At 39.4% G+C, this 21,842-nt stretch overlaps 1 long non-coding RNA gene across 1 annotated transcript; it reads right to left on the bottom strand.

The window, feature by feature from the left end:
• Positions 1-790: 790 nt before the first annotated feature.
• Positions 791-20,520, bottom strand: LOC116565200. The gene is made up of 3 exons (XR_004275321.1): positions 20,420-20,520; positions 15,026-15,034; positions 791-802 (listed from the first exon to the last, which is right to left on the bottom strand). It is a non-coding gene; the product is annotated as an uncharacterized LOC116565200 (long non-coding RNA).
• Between the last annotated feature and the right edge of the window lie 1,322 nt (positions 20,521-21,842).

The following is a 21,842-nucleotide window of genomic DNA, read 5'->3' on the forward strand; positions in this document are numbered from 1 at the left end:
TGACATGATGTCTGGAATTCTAAGTAAAATCACCTAGTACTGTGTGGAAACAGATGAAACAAGAATGGCTATGAAATGATAAATAAGGATAGAAGATTGGAGGAGGGATCCTAAAGCTTCATAGTACATCCCTCTCCATTTGTGTCTACATATAAAATATCCATTACAAAGGTCAAGTATGTCTTTATACATACATAATTTTATATGTTGTAAGTGCAGGAAGAAATTTTCAGTTTCAAAAGCATAAGCATATCAAAACATCAAACTGTATACTTCAAATATGCCATTTTATTTGTAATAACCCAAAACCAGAAACAGCTCAAATGTCCATTAACAGATAAATAGGTAAACAAATAGTGATAACTTCCATAGAACAGGTTACGACTCACCAAGAAAAGAATGAACTATTCACATAAGCAACATTTATAAATATTAAAATAATTATGCAGCACGAAGAAAACAAGAATAATAATAAAAAAAACTGTAAGATTCCAGCCAAATAAAATTCCAGAAAATATTAACTAATTTATTTTGAAAAAAAAATCAGAGGTTGCCTGAAGGGCTAGTGAGGGCAGAGAGGGATCATTAAAAAGGTAGGTATACAGGATTAGATATTTGGATATGTTCATTAGCATGATTGTGACAGTTTCATGAGTTTCTATATACGTTCAAACTATGTAAATTGTACACTGGTTTTTGTTTTTGTTGTTTTTTTAGAGAGACAGTGTCTTGCTCTGTTGTGCAGGCTGTAATGCAAGGTTGTGATCATAATTCGGTATGGTGAGGCCCAGCGGATCATCCCCTCAAGCCTCTCAAGCAGCTGGGACCAAGGACATGCTCCACCAAGAGCAGCTAATATTTTTAATTGTTTTGAAATAGAGTTGGGGGTCTTGGTATATCATCCAGGCTGATAATCAACTCAATTGTCCACCTTAAATATGTGTAGTTTATAGCATACCAGTTATACTTCAATAGAATGTTAAAAATTATCTAAATAAAAGTGTGGATCTATTTTTTAAAGGAATACATAAGGTTTTGCCACCCTGTATTGACTCCCCCATGCCTTGGGAAAGGCAGCCCACATCAGCGGCAGGAAATATCGGTAAGCTATAAACAGCATTCCCATATGAGTCAACAGAAATGCTAGAGGGGTGACAAAAGCCACATCCCTGGACTATGAGGTCTCTCATTTCTCTATTTTCATTTTCATGGCTGTGCAGCAACGGCCTTGAGGTCATTACAGCAGTAAACAAAACTTTATTGGCTTTGACGGGTCAGTTCCAAGAAAAAACCAGCATGGAGTTCACCCATTCATCCTCATAGCCATAGTCGTTGAAACACCTACGGAGACACTGCAGAGGAGGCACCATTCTCGACGTTGACACAGTCTCTGCCAGACCTCACTAATCACATCCAGTGTTTCTGCACCAATTATGGTTTTAGCCTGGCCTCTATATTCTTACAATTGACACCAGAAACTTGAGTTTTGGACCTCTGGGCACATGGTTCCTGTGCAGTGCCTGGAGTCCCCTCAATGGTGCTAGGAGTTATGTGACATCCCCTGAGAAAAAGGGATTCATCCTTCTCCCCAAAGTCCTACAAGCTGTCACAACAACATCCCCCCTCCTCAGAGCCTACAAAGAAATCCTGGCATCTAGACCACAAACTAGGATCACCAAGTGGAATACTCTTTCCCAGGTGGTCTTTGCAAGCAAAATAAATTAGACCAAAATTGGAAGAAGGAAAAGTTACTTGCGAATTGCCGGTAATACCCAGACTGGATCAATCTTCTTAGACAAGATTGGGTCAGGATCATGCCTTAACTAGTCAGAGGGGAAGGAATGACACTCCCCTAAGGGCACAGACTATTCGTGGTTTTCTCCAGGGAATGAGAGGGAGAGAACAGAAACATCTGCTTTCCTTTATTACACTGGGGTGACTAACATACACTATGGGGAACCTGTCAGGTGGTAGAGGTGAAATGACTTATGCCATAGAAACTGGCAGTGAACTAAATCTGGCAAGGGTCATGGCCTGCACAGGTTAGAAAGTACAATGCAGCTCCTTAAAGCTTCCCACTTACCTGGAATTTACAGGGAGCCTCTCCACTGTGGATGTTCAGATGCATGGGGTTTGATCAGGCAGATGCCTCCCTCCTGAGTTGTTGTACTGAATATAGAAGCCTTTCTCCAGCATGAACTCTATAGTGCTGAATGAGGCCAGGTCTTTGTTGAAAGGATTTCCCATATGTACCACATTCTCAGGGCTTTGCTGCAGTGTGAACTCTCTGTGATTACTAACGATGGAGCTCTGGCTAAAAGACATCCTACATTCACCATGCACATGAGGCCTAGCTCTAGTGTGAATTCTCTAGTGTTCAATGATGCCAGAGCTTTGCCTAAAGAAATTCTCCACATTCGCCACACTCATAAGTCTTTCTCCAGTGGAATTCTCCAGTGACAAATGAGACTGGAGTTTTGGCTAAAGAATTTCCCGTAGTTGCCGCACTCCTAAGGCCTTTTCTCCATTTGTGAAATCCCTGATGCTGAACAAGTTTGGATTTGTATCTGAAAGGTTTCCTGGCTCACTGCACTTCTAATGACTTTTTCTGCTGTGAAAGGCCTCCCCACATTTGGTGCTGCTGTGTGGCTTCCATCCAGTTGTGAGTAGCCTGTGCTGGAGAAGGCACAGCTGCCGGGAAAATCCTTCCCAACTTTCCCACAGGTGAAGGGCCTTCCTGACACAATCTGCAGCCTTTCACAGAGGAAGCATCGTCCACATCTCTGTTCCACTGTGTTCCTTCTGGTACTGGTGCAGGTTTGCACTAAACCAGAATTGTTTCCCACATGCCTCACAAGTGTACCATCTCTACCCAGACAGCATTTTTTGGTGCTCAGCCAGGTGCAAAATGTCCCTCATGACCAAAACACACATCTCACAGGGATGAACCTTCTGGATGCATGGACCTAGCTGTGACACTTTCTACTGAAACACTCCACAGAGGGTGCCTGCTCTCACTGCTTCCCACCAACAACGAGCAAGGTTATACATGCAAAGTTCTCCTGCATCACATGGCACAGCTCTCCCTGAGGCTCATCAAAGAAACTCCGTTCCTCATGGAAGTCATGAAAGGTCAGCTATGTCCATAAAAATCATACTGAGATGGCTTCTCTTTCTGTAGGTGGAATGAGCCGAGAATTGCAGGTGACCAGGAAGGGGGATCCTGGAACCGGAATCATCTCCCCTGCCACCCCGAAAGTGAAAGCAGAGTCATTGCTGGGTGGCGCCAGCTCTCAGACTTGCGTTTTTGCAGTAGGAAGAAAGCCTCCCCATGCACCTTTCCACATTTGTCACCTTGAGCCAGATTAGGTGTCCAGTGAATATGGCCATCTCTTGCCCATTTTCTAATGAGTGTTTTCCTTCCTTCCTTCCTTCCTTCCTTCCTTCCTTCCTTTCTTCCTTCCTCCAACCCCCTATTTCCTCCTTCCTTCCTCCTTCCCTCCCTCCCTCCCCCACTTTCTTTCCTTCCTTCCCTCCCTCTTTCCATCCCTTCCTCCCTCCCACTTTCTTGCTTTTCTTTTCTTTTCTTTTCTTCTTTTCTTTTCTTTTCTTTTTCTTTCCTTCCGTCCTTCCGTCCTTCCTTCTTTGCTTCCCTCCCTCCCTCTTTCCTTCTTTTCTTCCTTCTTTTCTTCCTTTCTTCTTTCCTTCTTTCTTTCTTTCGACAGAGTCTTGCTCTGTCGCCCAAGCTGGAGTGCAGTGGCGTAATCTTGGCTCACTGCAGGCTGTTTGCCCAGGGTACCAGCGACTCTCCTGCCTCAGCCTCCTGGGTAGCTGGGATTACAGGTGCATGCGACCACAGCCAGATAATTTTTGTATCTTTAGTAGAGACAGGCTTTCACCATGTTGGCCAAGTTTGTCTTGAACTCTTGACCTCAGATTATCCACCCACCTCGGCCTCCCAAAGTCCTGGGATTATAGGTGTGAGCCACTGCGCCTAGCCTCTAATGAGTGTTTTCATTAATGATTTATCAGAATGTGGTAGGAAAATCTATGGGCTTTGAAGCTGCTGAATCAACTTGGTTTCAGAAACTGGCACTGCTTCTTCCTGTGTGAATTTAAGCAAGTTATTTCACCTTTCAGAAGGGAAAGTTCTTCCTTGTATACGTGAGTTCCCTCACGTATACAAGGAAGATAAAAAATAACGCATATGGGCCGGGCGCGGTGGCTCAAGCCTGTAATCCCAGCACTTTGGGAGGCCGAGGCGGGTGGATCACGAGGTCAAGAGATCGAGACCATCCTGGTCAACATGGTGAAACCCCGTCTCTACTAAAAATACAAAAAATTAGCTGGGCATGGTGGCATGTGCCTGTAATCCCAGCTACTCAGTAGGCTGAGGCAGGAGAATTGCCTGAACCCAGGAGGCGGAGGTTGCGGTGAGTCGAGGTCGCGCCACTGCACTCCAGCCTGGGTAACAAGAGTGAAACTCCGTCAAAAAAAAAAAAAAAAAAACATACTGGGCTAATTAATAAATGAAGGACTACATGTAAAGCCTTTAGCATGATGTCTGACATTTTAATCATCCAATAAATATTAGTTGCTTGCAGAATTATTAGTAAAAGAGATTGCTTCTGAAAGCCATTCCAGTTCTTAAATTTTATAATACCCCATTTGAGGTCACCTGAAGAATGTGTATCAAACGTGTACATGTATTTCTGAATCAGTTAATAAAACAGACAGAAAGCATTGGTCCACGGCCTAGCATGACACATGGTGCTCAGTGCCTAGCCCTCTGCAAATGTTTCCTCAGACATTGCTGAGGAAAGAATCTCTGAGCTTAGAGATATTTCAATAAAACACTTCTAAAACTGAAAGGTGGAGAGAAAAAAGAGTAAACAACTAAAACAGAGTATCCAAGGACTGTGAGATAACAACAAAAGGTTAAACTACATGTAATGAGAATACCAGAAGGAGAAGAGAGACAGGAAGAGTAGAAATATTTGAAGCAATAACAATGATGACTGAAAATGTTTTCCACAGACACCAAACTATAAATCTAGAATTCAGATAGTTGCAAACAAAACAAAACAAAAAAATAAACAAAGAGAGAGAGAGAGAAATTCAAAACACAACAATAACTACACTTGGGCATATTATATTCAAATTGCAGAATATCAAAAATAAAGAAAAAATTTGGAAAGAAGCCAGAGGATAAAGATATCTTGCATATAGAAGAGCAAAGAATTACACACTACTTTCTCTCAGAAGCCAGGAAAGTAAGAAGAGAGTGGAGTGAAGTATTAAAATGTTGAGAAAAAAAGCCCACCAAACTAGAATACTGTACCCTACAAAATTATCCTTTAAGTATCAAGCAGAAATATTTTCTCACACAATAAAAAAATTAATGAAATTTGTTGCCAGTAGACCTGCTTTGCAAGACATATTAAAGAAGTTCTACGGAGAAAAGTAAAATTATATAGGTCAGAAACTTGAATCTACATAAAGTTGTGAAGAGAATGAAAGAAGAAATAAACAAAGTTAGAATAAAAACTTCCATTTTTAATTCTTAATTGATCTAACAGATAATTTGTTCAAAATAATAATAGCAATAATGTATTTGAATATATATATATTTGAATATATATCAAAAACATATATGTATATGTTTATATATGCTTATGTATAAGTGTAACGAATGCCAGCAATATGAATAAGAGAGAGGAATTAGGATTTTTTTATTATTATGATAAGGTACTCACACTACCCATGAAATGGCATAGTGTTATTTGAGAGTGGACTCGAATAACTTCTAAATCTCTATTGTAAATTTGATCTAGCAATCTTGCTCTTTGGTATTTATCCAAAGAATCTGAAAATTTACACCCACACAAAAGCCTGCTTATAGATATTTATAGCAGCTTTATGTAAATGCTGAAACCCGAAAACAACCAAGATGTCTTTCCGTAGGTCAATGAATGAATAAACTGTGATACAAAAGACAATGCAATATTAATCAGTGCTAAAAAGAAATGAGCTGTGAAGCCATTAAAAGACGAGGGGAACCTTAAATGTACATTTCTAAGTGAAATGAGCCAATCCTAAAAGGGTACCTTGGTTACAACTATATGACAGTCTGGAAAAGGTAAAACTATGGAGACAGAACAGAGGTGTGTAATTGCAGTGAAACTATTCTGCATAAAACTATAACAGTCAATATCTGTCATTATACATTTGTTCAAAGCACAAATATTGGCTTTGATATAAACCCTAATATAAACTATGGACTTTGGTTAATAATGACATAACAATGTAGATTAATCAGTTTTAACAAATGTACCTCTCTGGTGAGGGATGTTGATAGTTGGGGAGTTTGTGCTTGTGTGCTTTAATGAGTATGTAGGAAATATCTGTGCCTTCTGCTCTCTCTTTTTTTTTTTTTTCTGTGAAACTAAATTTGCTTCAAAAAATAGTCTGTTCTAAAACAAAGCAACTAAAATAGGCTCCTTTCTTCACTTCGCTTTATCTCTCTAGGTACTACTGGTGAATACCTCCCTAGCACCCTAGAATGTATCTGCAGGTTTATTGATTTTGCTCCCAAAGTTTTGTTCTTTTCCCTAACAGATAAACAACAGAGAAGCTACGCCACCTGTACCTCAAGTCATCTTCTAGCTTTTTCTGTAAGATTTCACCCTAAGCAATGAATCTAAATCCTACTTCCAAATCATTTTCATGTTTTATTAAGTTTGAATAAGTCCACTGTTTTCTTTGTACATAATTGAATTTCTTGGGCAATTAAAAATATCTAATAAAACAGTTGGTAATTATTTAAGATATGATGGTAAATAGTTAAATCAATATTTGTCCAAAGCATAGAACTATTTTTTCAACAAATTTTCAGATATTAGTATTTTTTAACTTTTACCTTAAGTTAGGCATTCATCATTCAAAATATATTATTGTAATCTTTTTGAGGCTGCTAAACTTTAGATCTCTAGGCCTTTGGCCATTCTACTTCTTCCCTGTCAGCCCTCTCTTGACTTTTTTCTATTCTTTCTTTTCCAGATTTCACAACACTTTATTGGCATCACTTTCTTGTCAATAATGTCAATGTCATTATGTTACTGTTGTATCTACATGGATGAATCTATTCCACTTCTATATTTTCAAATTCATGCTATTAGGGTATTGTGAGAGCAAATAATAAACTACTAAAGTAAATGTGGCTCTCTATTCACAGGCTCCAATCTCATTGGTCTTCAACATAGCATGCAACCTTCCCATCTTCATCTAGTTGGTTCTGTCTCTTATGCTCTACTGTAGCAAATTCAAACATTTCCACTCTTTTCTAACCTCCTTATTGCTAAACTATTTTCTTCACTGTGAGTAGGAGAACTTTTACTTTACCTGAAAGTATAAAGTACTTCCTTTACTTACTGTTAACACATCTGTGACTATCTTCTTTTCCTTGGTTCCAGATCATGCTAACAATGTCCCTTCTTTGCTGTAACTATAAATCTTTCTATATTTACTTCAAAATCTAGTTCTTTTCCTCTTCATTAAAATACTACTTCAACATTTATCTGCTTGATTTTTACTTTATTTTCCGTTTCTTTTCCTTTTCTATAATAGCATCAATCTAATAGAATTTTATTAGCCTGTTCTCATACTGCTATAAATACTTGTGACTGGGTAATTTATAAAGCAAAGAGGTTTAATTGACTCACAGTTCCATCTGGCTAGGGAGGGCTCAGGAAACTTACAATTATGGCAGAAGAGAGAGAGGCACATCTTACATGGCAGCAGGTGAGAGAAAGGGCCACGTGAAGGGAGAAGACCCCTTATAAATCCATCAGATCTTGTGAGAACTCACTCACTATCAGGAGAACAGCATGGGGGAAATTTTGTATTCCTAGTGATTTGTTGAATGGCTGTGACCAAAAAGGTGACAGTGATTTGGACAATAAAGTCCAGGCTGAGGTGGTCTCAGACGGAGATGAGAAATCTGTTGGGAACTGGAGCAAAGATCACTCTTTGCAAAGAGATTGGTGACATTTTCCCCCTGCCTTAAATATCTATGAAACTTGAGAGAGATAATTTAGGGTATCTGGCAGACAAAATTTCTAAGTGGCAAAGTATTCAAAATGAAACAGAACAAAAAAATTGAAAAATTTGCAGACTGATGATGCAGTAGAAAAGAAAAACTAACTGTCTGGAGAGAAATTCAAGCTGGCAGTAGAAATTTGTATAGGTAATAAGGAGCCAAATGTTAATCACCCAGGTAATGGGGAAAATATCTCATAGACCCTTACAGCAGGACATCCCATCACAGGCCTAGAGGCCTAGGAGGGAAAAGTTGTTTCCTGGGCCTTGCTGTTCAGGGCCCCCCTGCTGTTTGCTGCCTTGGGACTTGGTGTCCTGCATCCCAACCTCTCCAACTGTGACCATAAGGGTAGAAGGTACAGCTCAGGCCATTGCTTCAGACAGTGTAAGCCCCAATCCTTGGTAACGAACACATGGTGTTGGGTGTGCTGTTGTGCAGAAATCAAGAATTGAAGTTTGGGAATCTCTGCCTAGATTTCAGAGGATGTATCCAGACAGAAGTCTGCTGCAGGGGTGAAGCCCTCATAGAGCACCTCTGCTAGGGGAATGTGAAAGGGAAATATGAGGTTGGAGCTCCCACACAGTGTCCCCACTGGGGCACTGCCTAGTGGAGTTGTGAGAAGAGGACCACCATTCTCCAGACCCCAGAATGTTAGATCCACCAACAGCTTGCACCACGTGCCTGGAAAAGCCACAGACACTCAATGCCAGCCCATGAAATAGCTGGGGGAGGGAGTAATATACCTTGCAAAGCCACAGGGGTGGAGCTGTCCAAAGCCATGGGAGCCTACCTTTTGCATCTGTGTAACCTGGATCTGAGACATGGTGTCAAAGATCATTTAAGATCTCTAAGATTTGACTGCCTTGCTGGATTTTGGACTTCCATGAGGCCAGCATCTCCTTTGTTTTGGCCAATTTCTCCCATTTGGAATGGCTGTATTTACCAAATCTCTGTACCCCCATTATATCTAGGAAGTAATTAACTTGCTTTTGATTTTACAGGCCCATAGGTGGAAGGGAATTGCCTTATCTCAGATATGACTTTGAGCTGTGGACTTTTGTGTTAATGCTGAAATGAGTTAAGACTTTAGGGGACTGTTGGGAAGGCATGATTGGTTTTGAAATGTGAGGATGTGAAATTTGGGAGTGGCTAGAGGCAGAATGATCTGGTTTGGTTCTACGGGCTCATCCCAATCTCACCTTCAATTGTGATAATCCCTATGTGTCAAGAGCAGGACCAGGTGGAGATAATTAAATCATGGGTTCCCTCATATGGTTCTCATGACAGAGAATTACTTTGTATGAGATCTGATGGTTTTACAAGGAGCTTCTTTCTTCACTTGGCTCTCATTTCTCTTGCCTGTTTCCATGTAAAACATGCCTTTGCTCCCTCTCTGTTTTTTGCCATGATTGTGAGGCCTCCACAGCCATGTGGAACTGAGTCCATTAAACCTCTTTTTCTTTATCAATTACTCAGTCTTGGGTATGTCTTTATTAGCAGAATAAGAACTAATGCACATACTATTAAATATTCAATATATTAAAATTTCTCTTCCCTTCACTTGTATTCTATTCTCTGCTTTCCTCACTTCCAGAGTGAATGCTCCACAAAGGCAGAGTTTTTGGTCTGTTTTGTCTTTGATATATTCCAACTACTCAAAAGAATTTGCTTTCTATTTCTAAAGTATTCAATTTCTTAAGACATTATGGGCCCTTTACATTTTTTTGAATACATAAATGGATGATGAATATCAATGGATGATGGATGATAGGCACTGAAGGGAGGGGAAGGAAACGGTACCGCCTTAGCTTTTCTCTTAAGAAAATAGCAATATTCATCATGCAATGTCCAAGCATACACGTACGCATTGTGATCTTTGCAATTTCTACTTCTTTTTAACATTTCATTCTCTTTATCTCCTACGTATTGAACCATTTTCCTGCCTTAAATTTCATGCCTCTGCACTCTGTTTCTTGCCTTCCAATTTTTAGTCTTTTTAGGGTTCTTTGCAAGGTCCTCTTCTGTTAAACTATTGGTGTTGACATCTGTCAATTCCTTTTAGGGCTTTGACACAGATTCTCTTATGTTCACAGTCTACATCATGTAGACTTTCTCAATAAGTATATTTATTCTCCATTTTATCTGTTCTTGTACTTGAAATTTCATATATATTTATCACTCCGCCCTTTTTGCCTCTAACTACTCATCACGAACTGCCCATAGAATCGGGTCTTGCTTCTGTGTTCCATATCTCTGTGGATTGTGGCACTATCTTCCCACTTTCTGAAGTCAGAGACCATGGTAATAGTCTCACTCTTCCTTCATCTTTTCTTTTTCTTCTTAATGATTCTTCTTATTGAGTCTGTTCTGACTCTGCAGCATCTTTGGACTGACAATAAAAACAATAGTTTTATGGGCAGTATCTACTAAAATATAGCCTAAAACGTACCCATTATTTTAGAAATAATAGTGCTGTATGGTAATTGTCTGTTCATTTGTCCCTTTCACTTAAAAAAAGTATAAACTCCTTAATGATAGGAAGTATGTGATAGTTTTTGGTATATTCCAAGCTCCTATTTCTTGGAAGTTAGTGTGTAACAAGAAAAATTTCTTGAGTGAGATATTCAAGATAAATTTTAATTTTGACTAATGTAATTTCAGAATTTTTGTGTTTAATAGTGTTGAGTACAGAGTGGCTGAAATTATATATTGGGGCAATATTTTAAAGTTTTACCTTGATTAAGGACATAGACTAGATGGTATGCATGAGTCAAAAAATATATGACTTGAGCACAATCTATTAATATAATAAATGCATGTGGTAAAGGTTACATACAATCCTCAAATGAATCCCAGTAGTATGAATAAATAGGAAACCCTTTCTTTGTATGCATACACTTTAAACATTAGCAGAGAAGGGGTATGGATGCAGATAACCAGAAAATGATGTTTGAAAGTAGGGAAGATACCCTAGGGAGATTCTTGTTTTGCCAAGTAATGATATTGGCAGTGTGTCAAAAATGTAAAGAATCTAAGAATTCCAACTACAGCTTTACCAAATTAATCTCAACAAGCTGATGTTCAGAATTTTTTTTAGTACTCTAATGGAAGTTGCAAAGTTTATGAAAGAATTTAACATTGCTCAGTAACTTGAAACAGAATCACAGTCCTTAAACATCATTTATTTTTCAATATATTTTTGAAATTAATAGGTTTTTAGAGCAGTTTTAGTTTTATGGAAAAATTGAGCAGACAGTACAAAGAATTCTTATGGCCCTCCCCCTCTTCTACTCTCTCTGTCTCTGTTCTTATTATTATCTTTCACCAGTATGTCACATTCTTTACACTTGATGATCCAATATTGGTCCATTATTATTAACTCAAGGTTATAGTTTACACTAGAACCCATTCATTGTGTTGCACCTTCTATGAGTTTTGATAAATGTATAATGTCACATATCTACCATTATGGTATCATACAAAATAGTCTCACTGCTTGATATGGTTTGGCTGTGTCTTCACCCAAATCTCATCTTGAATTGTAGCTCCCATAATTTCCAAGTGTTGTAGAAGGGTAAGAGGGACCTCCCTTTGCCCAAACCCTAACAATCACCGATTTTTTTTTCTACCTATACTTTAGCCTTTTCCGGACTGTCATTGTGGAGACTAAAACAACTCCATCTTGGATGCTAATCCACCGTGTTGACTTCTGAATAACCCCAGTTCTGGAATGCCTATAAGATTTATATTTTACCTACTGTTCCTTTTGTAAGAGTATGCACTTACTGTAAATGCTCTCTTAGGTCAAAACAAACTTGATGTTGTCACATATACCATAAATCTTGCCCTTAGGCAATTGTCAGGCACATCCCGTCTGTAACATACATACCCTTTCCCTGTGGCATATTATTAAGCCCTGGGAAGTGTGGTGATCCGCCATTTCATCTTGTGGCTGCTTGAGACATGGCTTCTGTTCTTGAGTCCCGATTAAATGTTTCTTTCTGAGAAACTGGGTTTATTGGCCTATTTCTTCGACATCTCAGCTTCCTTGGCCCTTGGATGTAGGTCTGCATAGACTTGTTCACTGCAGAACAGTTGTATATTATATAGCTTTTTTGACTGGTTTCTTTCACTTAATCATATATATCAACACTTAATGAATGCTTAAAATGTACAGAGCAGTGAGCTAGAAGCTGGATAAATAAGAATTCACCCCTTTAATGAGTCTGTGACCTAATAGGGCTAGCAGATATGTAAATAAATAAATTACAATGTGTAGATATGTAAATAAATTAATGACAATACAGTGAAATATGTCTAAGAGTCTTAATAAAAAAATATAGAGATAGTAGGAAACTATATGGGGGCAAATGGGCAGTGTTTTGGTTAACCGTCGCAGAGGAAATGATTTCTAAGCTGGATTCTGAGAGATAGATATGGTTTTACCAGAATAGAGGAGTCATCCATCTCCAGTTTCTGTATTTTGGCATTTCCAGGAGCCATTTACACTAAATGTATTTCATAAATATAGCTCTTTTAGTATTTCTTGATGTTCTAGTATTATTAGATTGGTGCAAAAGTAATTGCAGTTTTTAGCTAAGATATTGACTATACCTTGTGGGCACATGACAAATAGAGTTAAGTGAACACAATGTAAAAATCTTTCACTGTGTATTCAAATAGTAATGTTATTGAACCAGTATGCTTGTACTTTGACTTGTTTTTCTGTTGGTGATGACTAGTTTGTGACCAATATGGGTGGAATTAAGGGTGTTGTTAGAGGCTATAAAAGAAAGTCATCTGCTGTTACACACTGAACCTAACCATATGACTTTAAGTTCTATGTCAGAATAAGCTGCCAAAATGGTTTAAAGATTGCTATTTAAACATAAATATATACATATATATACACAATACTTCTCCACAAATATTGCCAGATTTTTCCTTTAAGTAAATTTTTATTCTGACACAATTTGTACATTAAAATGATCATAGGTAATTGGAAGTTTTGTTTTTTACATTTCTGTCCTCCCAAGTATATTGTGGGTGTCATCTGTAATTATGAATGTGAATTGGATGAAAACACTCAATATTTGTTGGATAAAAGCATAAGTACATAATGCAGAAATGAAATATGTAAAACTCAACATCACATTGAGATATTTTTAGAGCACATTTATTTCTTTTTAAAAAAATATTCAGATGTTGCCAAACATTTATGTTTGTAATTCCTTATTTCTGCCTTTTAATTTAGACCAATAGTATGGATCATTGCAAATAATTCTGAAAATATCAGGGATCTTATCATCAACCTCTTACTTTAGGTAACTCAAATTGGGTTATGGTGTATAATCATCTCACAAAGTAGTTTGCAAATCATGAATAGCTTTAATTGGCTATTTGCCTCAGATATTCTGAAAGACTCAACCTTTAGTCATGTTTTAAATAAAAAAGAAAATACAGCATGGCTCAAGTTATTTCCTGTACTTAAAACATTTGGCAAAAATGAGTTTCAGGGTTGTTAAAACTGATGTGTTCAAATTTGGCAGCCTCTTTTGTCCTGAGGGTACACTGTAACATCTGCTATTCCACAGTGTATACACTAATCATGAGAAGCCTTGCTTTAATATTGTTTTTTTAAACCTTAAATATACATGAAAAAAAAATTTACAACAATGTTTTAGGATGAATGATACTATAAAATTATATTGGCCTACTTTGGGAAAAACACATGTTTTTCTCTTTAATTATGTCTAAAACACATGGATTGAACACCTGTAAAACAATTTCATGCAAAAAGCATGAAACAAATTTTCTAAACTGCACTATTGAGGAAGACTTGTGATGACCTTAATTCCCATTGATATGCCTATAGCAAGAGTCTTATTATATTTCATCCCAGACCTGAGGGCATTTTCTGATATCTCTTAGATGGGAAATATTAGCTTCATAAAGCACAGATAGACAGAATAAGTCCTTGTAGCAGCTATTTTTGAGATTACAAAACAAACAGTGTTTCTAGCCTCAATGAACTGTATGTGTAAGGGAAATGACAGGCCACTCATTTGCTGACTAAAAAAGTCTTGGTTTAAAAGTAACCTATCTCATCTACCAGGAAACAAGTATACATGCTTTAACCCAAGCATCTCAGCAGCCCTGTGTGTATGGGGGTGCGTGTGCTTTTGTTTGTGTGTATATGTGTGTGTATGCCCATGTATGTGGCATTCATGAAACTTCATATAAGTAAGATTACAGATGCATAATTTGCTAAGTGTTTTATATGTATATAAACAGCCGAACAATTTTAAAAATAGATTTTATTTCTAAAAATAGTGTTAGATTTACAGACAGGTTTTGATAGCAGAGTTTCCACTTACCTGGTAACCAGTTCCCCTGCTATTAACATCTCAATTGTTATAATTAGTATGACATATTTATTATAATTAATGGACCAGTATCCATCCACTGATTATTAATCAAGTTCATATGTTATTCAGATTTCCTTAGTTTTTACTTAATACCCTTTTTCTGTTCTAAGATCCCATTTAAGGTAATACATTTAGTTGTCACATTTAGACTCCCCTCAGCTATGACAACAGGTAAGACTTTCCTTGATTTTTTATGTTTTTGACAGTTTTGAGGAATACTGGCCAGGTGTTTTGCAAATTTCTTCATTAATCACTCTCTTGAAAAACTATTTAGCCAGTGGATAAATTTCTTTTTGTCTAAGATTTAGGGATAGAAAAAGTGACACTAATTACCTTGAGATGAAATCAATGTACCCATTGCTAAATCTCATCAGCAAGAAATTTCCTAAATATAGAAGACTGGATATTTTTCCATGATTGCTGCTGTAAGAAACAATATGCTGGCAGTTGTTATGAACCCTTTTTAAAAATACGTTTTTACGCAGATGGCCTTGCGAACTGCGAAGATCTTGGGATGATCTAAGCAACTGTAGAGACAGTTTGGGCCTTTCAGTTGGTAACATTCAGGTGTAATTAGGTGCTATTCTGAATCGAAAGCATAGCTGTTATGGGGTTCTCTCATTTGATGGAAACACTGAGTTATAACCAGTGGTAGGAAATGTAGTGTGTGTGTGCATGTTTGTTTTTTTTCCAGTAGACTGATTTTATTTATTTGACGAATATTCATTGAGCCTCCATTCTATGTCAGCTACTTGTATGGGTGCACTGAAAACTTAGTTTCTGTGCCATTTTCATGTCTCTGTTCTGTGAGTCCCCAGCTTCCCTGTTCCCTATTTTCTGAGTTTCCCGGTAAACCATTGAAGAACACTCCTTAAACAAATAAAATTCAGTTGACCTTTAATTATAAACAAGTTAAATCAGAAGTAAATATTTTTAAACTGTAGATAAAGGAAGTTAATAACTATACAAAGCTAACTTTGTAGCTGGATTATGCCCTCCAGTGTAATGTATGATGTGGTACCTTGTGATTACAAATGTAAATCATTGAATTGGGAGCAAAGGTTACACATTAGGTGGCATTACTTGTTTTTTCTCCCACCTTCAATTCCTTTGCTTTTTAAATGTTTTGCAAATAAAGATTTCGCTATTTTGTAAATCAGCTAATATTTTTAGTTTCATAGTTTTGTCAGGTGGATTGCACCCAAACTGATGTCTTATGCAATCAGTAAAAACTGTCCACAAATGAAAAGAAAACAAAATTAAAGGGTTCTGTATACAATTTTTTAAAAAATTTATTCTTGTTTTGCCATTTAGTTTTATTTTGTAAATTCCAAGAATTAATTTATATACTTTTTATATCATGCCTTTTGGTGGACATAAAAATCACTTGTTTCCGTCTCTCATTAGAAATAGTACAAAATATCTTGTGTCTTGAATGCATGGAAAGCAAAGGGAAAATTTTGCTGTTACCTTGAGTATCTTTGAACCTTTAAAAGATATCATGTACTCCAAGATACTGTAATTAATTCACCTTGGAGTACATGATATCTTTTAAAGGTACAAACATACCCAAGGTAACAGCAAAATTTTCCCTTTGTCTAACTCAGACATGGGAGCTTCTAATCTGTGCACCTCCCATTAATAACACGTTTCTAGAGCTCAATCAACCACAGAAAGATAGAAACAAGAAAATAAAAAAAATTGAATGAATTTCTTCCCTTATTCTGATGCTGGTAAGCTGATAAAATGAGGGAAATCCTGATGTTGGCCCTAAGCTGTGAGAGGGATTAATAATATTAGCCTATTGTGTTAGTTTGGCAGGGCCACACTAATAAAGCACCATAAATTGGGCAGCTTGAAACAGCTGAATCTTACTGTCTCACAGTTCTGGTGGTTATGAGGGACTGTGTGAAGGAAAACCGAGTCCACAAGGGGCGTGGTTTCAAAGGCAAGAGCTTCCCAGCACCATGCCTCTGTCTACCTCCTCATCCAAGAACCTAGAGTTCTTTGACTTTCCCACATGCCTGCTAGGTAAAATTCCAGCTGTGCTCCTTTGTTTAAAAAGCCCACAGAAAGCTCTGGGAGGAAGGGGCTCTGTTGCAGATCAGACAGCCAATCTGATATCAAAGTTGAAGACCAGTCACTCCAGAGGAAGTTTAAAAGAAGTCCTCTCATTAAACAAGAACATGAATGGGTGAGAATAACTCCCAGGTTAAAATTCCCCTGCCCCTTACCTGTGTAGACTCCTTCTCCAGATCTCCTCCCATGGTAATGGGGAAGCTGTATCTCTATCTCTACCTGTGCCAATAACCCCTCTGGATTCCCCTCCCATGGCAGTGTGGGAGGTCTCTCTACTTCTCTCTCTTTTTCTTTCTCTAATAAATCGCGCTCTGCTAAACTGTTTGGGTTCAATATTTACTTGACCAGTAAGCTCACTGCACCTCCAGGGCCTCTTTCTCATTCTTGGGGCAAAGGAAGCCCAAGAACCTTGGGCACATCCAATCAGGGAGGGAGTTGAACCCTGTCCTGTCCCACCACCCAGTGACATCTTTGGTGAGCCAGCCAGGAGAAACATCATGAGTGACTGTGTTACTTCAGAATGGTGACTGTATTGGACCCCTCTGTCTTGCTAATCTCTCCTATTCACTTCTTTTAAATTCATTAAGGAGAAACGCTGGGCAGATGCTGCCTGCAGAAACTGGGCAGTGCAGGCTCAGGCTGTAAAAGCCACAATCACTGGTGGTGAAGGTCGGGGGGGCGGTGGCACAGGAAGACACCCCGGCAAGCCCCCTCCAGGGTCAGCTGTGCCAGTCACAGCACAGGAGCACACTCCCTCAGGGTGACCAGTGACCCGGAAAGCCGGCCTGCTTGCTAGCTGGCTGCGCATCATGGGCATGAACTGAGCAGGTGGGGCATTGCATTTGAGGCCCAGCTTTTCAATAGCACGGCTGCAGGGATTTAAAGGTACAGGCGCCCACACTGCCTGTGAGGAGCAGAGCAGATGCACTAACCTGGGGCAAGCACCAGCACAAGCCATCATCCACACCGAGCCCTGGGTAAAGATAGCCATAGAGGGCTAGGAAGTTGATCTCCTAGACACTGGCTCGGCCTTTTCAGTTTTGCTCTCCTGTCCTGTATGGTTGTCCTCCAAGTCTGTAACTGTTGGAGGAGTCCTAGGACAAGCAGTTTCCCCATATTTTCTCCCAACCCCTAAGCTGTAACTGGGGTGATATACTCTTCTCCTATGCCTTCCTCATCATGCCAGGAAGTCCAACTCCCTTACTAGGGTGGGACCTGTTAGCCAGTGCAGGAGCCATTGTCTATATGAACATCATCAGGGAGGAAATCCTTTCTTGCCCATTATTTAAAGAAGGGATTAATCCCAAGGTTTGGGCAATGGACAGACAATTTGGATGGGCAAAGAATGCATGCCCAATTTGAATAAGGCTAAAGGATCCCACCTCTTTTTCTTACCAAAGACAGTAACCCTCGAGACAGGAAGCAAAAACGGGACTACAGAATACTGTAAAGAAGTTAAAAGCTCAATGTCTAGTGAAGTCCTGTAACAGCCCTTGTAATACTCCAATTTTAGGAGTACAAAAACCTAATGGACAACAGAGGCTGGTGCAAGATCTCAGGTTTATCAATGAAGCTGTGATCCCTTTATGCCCAGCTGTACTCAACTCAGACACCTCACTCTCTCAAATACCAGGAGAGGCACAATGGTTTCCAGTCCTGGACCATAAGGATGCCTTTTTCTGTGTTCCATTACATCCTGACTCCCAGTTTCTATTTGCTTTTGAAGACCCTTTAGACCAGAATTCTCAGCTCACCTGGACAGTGTTACCCCAGGGCTTTTGAGATAGCCCCCACCTGTTTGGCTAGGTTCTAGCTCAGGACCTTAGTCATTTTTCACATCCAGTTACCCTGGTTCTTCAACAAATGATGACTTATTTTTAACTGCTAACTCAGAAACCCAGTGTCAGCGGGCCACACAGGACCTCCTAAACTTTCTTGCCACCTGTGGATATAAGGTTTCCAAAGCAAAAGCCCAATTTAGTAGGCAACAGGTAAAATACCTAGGGCTTGTCTTGTCTAAGGGCACTTGGGCCTTTGATAGAGAATGTCTCCAACCCATATTGGCCTTCCCACATCCAAAAACCTTAAAACGGTTGCGGGGATTCTTAGGAATAATTGGATTCTGCCAATTGTGGATTCCCAGATATGGTGAAATAGCCAAACACCTATACGCTGTAATTAAGGAAACCCAAAAAGCAAACACCCATCTACTACAATGGGACCCTATAGCTGAGGCAGGCAGACTTTCAGACCCTCAAGCAGGCACTACTGCAGGCTCCAGCTTCAAGCCTTCCTACAGGGAATGACTTCTCCCTATATGTTACGAAAAGTCATGAGTAGCACTGGGGGTTCTCACCCAGACTTGGGGGACCATGCCACAACCATTGGCATACCTAAGTAAGGAAATTAATACAGTAGCAAAAGGCTGGCCACACTGCTTGTGAGTCATAACCACAGTGGCTATACTGGTCTCAGGAGCTGTTAAAATAGTGCAATGGAAAGATCTAACTGTATGGACTTCACATGATGTAGCTGGAATTCTGGCCTCTAAAGGAGGCTTATGGCTGCCTGACAACCACTTACTCAAATATCAGGCCTTAACGCTTGAAGGGCCTGAACTTCAGCTGTGCACATGTGCAGCCCTCAATCTAGCTACGTATCTTCCTGAGTAAGGGGAAAACAGAGAACTGTCAGCAGGTTATAACCCAGAACTATGCAGCTCAAGAGGCTCTCTTAGAAACTCCTCTAGCCAATCCTGACCTTAACCAATACACTGATGGAAGTTTATTTATGGAAAATGGAGTTTGAAAAACAGGATATACAGCAGTCAGTGATCAAACAGTGCTTGAAAGTAATTCCCTTCCTCCTGGAACTAGTGCCCATCTGGCAAAACTGGTAGCCCTTGCTCAAGCTCTAAAATTAGGAAAAGGAAAGAGAATAAACATTTACAAAGATTCCAAATATGCTTACCTGGTTCTGCATGCTCGTGCTGACATATGGAAGGAAAGAGAGTTCCTAACTTCAGCAGGAAGTCCCATGAAATATCATAAGGAAATTTTAGACTTATTACAAGCCGTCCAAAGAGGTAGTAGCCTTACACTGCCGGGGTCATCAGAAAGGAGATGAGAAAGAAGTGGAGGGCAGTCGTCGAGCTGACCTAGAGGCAAAAAGGGCAGCTAGACAAGAATTTACAGGAGGATCTTTAATATGAGAAAACCTCTCCAGGGAGCTAGACCTCAATACTCATCAGAGGAGGTAGAGTGGGCAATCCCCAGGGACATAATCTTCTTTCTTCAGAGTGGCTAGCTACTGAGGAGGGAAAAGTGCTCCTACCTGCTGCCAGCTGGTGGGAAGTACTTAAAATCCTACATCAAACCTTCCATATGGGTATAGATAATACACATTGAATGGCCAAATCTATATTTACGGAAGGTGATCTCTTCAAGGCTGTCCAACAAATTGTCAAAGGATGTGAAATGTGCCAGAAAAATAATCCTTTGTCACATCACAAAGTATCTCCTGGGAAGCAGCGAACCGGTCATTACCCAGGTGAGGACTTGCAAATGGACATGACGCATATGCCTAAGTCTGGAGGAAATCAATATCTGCTAGTATGTGGGGACACCTACACAAACTGCATTGAGGCTTTCCCCTGTAGAACAGAGAAAGCCCAAGGGGTAATAAAAGCCCTGATTAATAGAATAATCCCTAGATTCAAACTTCCTTGCTGTCTTCAAGCGATAACAGCCCTGCCTTCAAAGCTGCAGTGACCCAAGGAATTTCCAGGGCGTTAGGAATACAGTATCATCTCCACTGTGCTTGGAGGCCTCAGTCCTCAGGGAAAGCGGGAAAGATGTATGAAATTCTTAAGAGACACCTAAAGAAACTGGCACAGGAAACCCACCTCCCGTGGCCTTCTCTACTACCTATAGCATTCTTAAGGGCTGGAAACTCTACTCAGAAAATAGGGCTCAGCCCCTATGAGATTCTTTGTGAACAGCCCTTTCTTGCTAATAATCTTGTATTAGACAAGGAAATAGCAGATCTAATAAAATATGTAACCTCCTTGGCTAAGTACCAACAAGCACTTAGGACTAGTACAAGGAGACATTCTTGCACAGGGAATAGACAAAAGAATATAATTTGAGTCATTTAAAATGTATGCCAGAAACCAGCTATCCATTGCTGTGGAGAGAGATTGTATAGATATGTTTTCTGGGCTGGGCACGGAGGCTCACGCCTATATTCTCAACACTTTGGGAGGCTGAGGCAGGCAGATCACTTGAGGCCAGGAGTTCGAGACCAGCCTGGCCAACCTGGTGAAACTTTGTCTCTATCAAAAATACAAAAAATTAGCCAGGCATGGTGGTGCATGCCTGTAGTCCCAGCTACTCAGGAGGTTGAGGTTGGAGGATTGCTTGATCCCAGGAGGTAGAAGTTGCAGTGAACTGAGATTTTTGACACTGTGCCTGGGTGATAGAGTGAGACTGCTTCTCAAAAAAATAAAATAAGATTTTAAAAGTAGCAAATCTCATATTTCTGCTTTCACAACTCTTTTACCCTCTTAAAAACTATGGAGGACTTCAAAGAACTTTTGTTATTGTAGGTTATGTCTACAATGTTTACCGTAGATCTGATCTTACTATTCTAATTTCATCATTCAATTCAAGTTCCTCTTTACTGTGCCCTGGGACCAAGATAACCAGGCACAAAGGAATGGCTTCTGAAACATGTAGATGAGCATAGATGTACACCAGTACATACTTTCAATAATGAGGAAGAATAAAATGAATATAATGGCTAAGAAACTTCCAATATACCACCAAATGTGGCCTCTGGAGATCCCCCAAGCAGAGTGTATAAACTAATGGCCTCAGAGTGTCACGATCCAAATCTAAAATCACATCCTGTCCTTTTTCTGGATCCTGTCAAAATGATTCTGAGGGATTTATAAGTAAGTTTCTTATAATAACCTATTTTTGAGTATGGAAAAACTGTCACGAAACTCCTGTTTGTTACTTCATTATAGTGTCCTTGTTTCTTGTTTAGCAATAACCTAAACAGACTCTGCAGGATGCTCAGAAAATGGTTTCATGGGTGGAGCTACAAGCTAAACAGGATTGCAGAGAAAAGAACTAACAGGCCCTGCTGGTTTCTCAGATGCAGCGCTGCATATTGCAAGAGGTTTCATTAGGAGACATGCTTTAGGAGGGGTTGATGGCAGGCCAGTCAACCAG

This window comes from Sapajus apella, unplaced genomic scaffold (genome assembly GCF_009761245.1).
Source record: "Sapajus apella isolate SASKATOON/1434 unplaced genomic scaffold, GSC_monkey_1.0 scaffold39, whole genome shotgun sequence".
In the NCBI taxonomy this organism is placed as follows: Eukaryota; Metazoa; Chordata; class Mammalia; order Primates; family Cebidae; genus Sapajus; species Sapajus apella.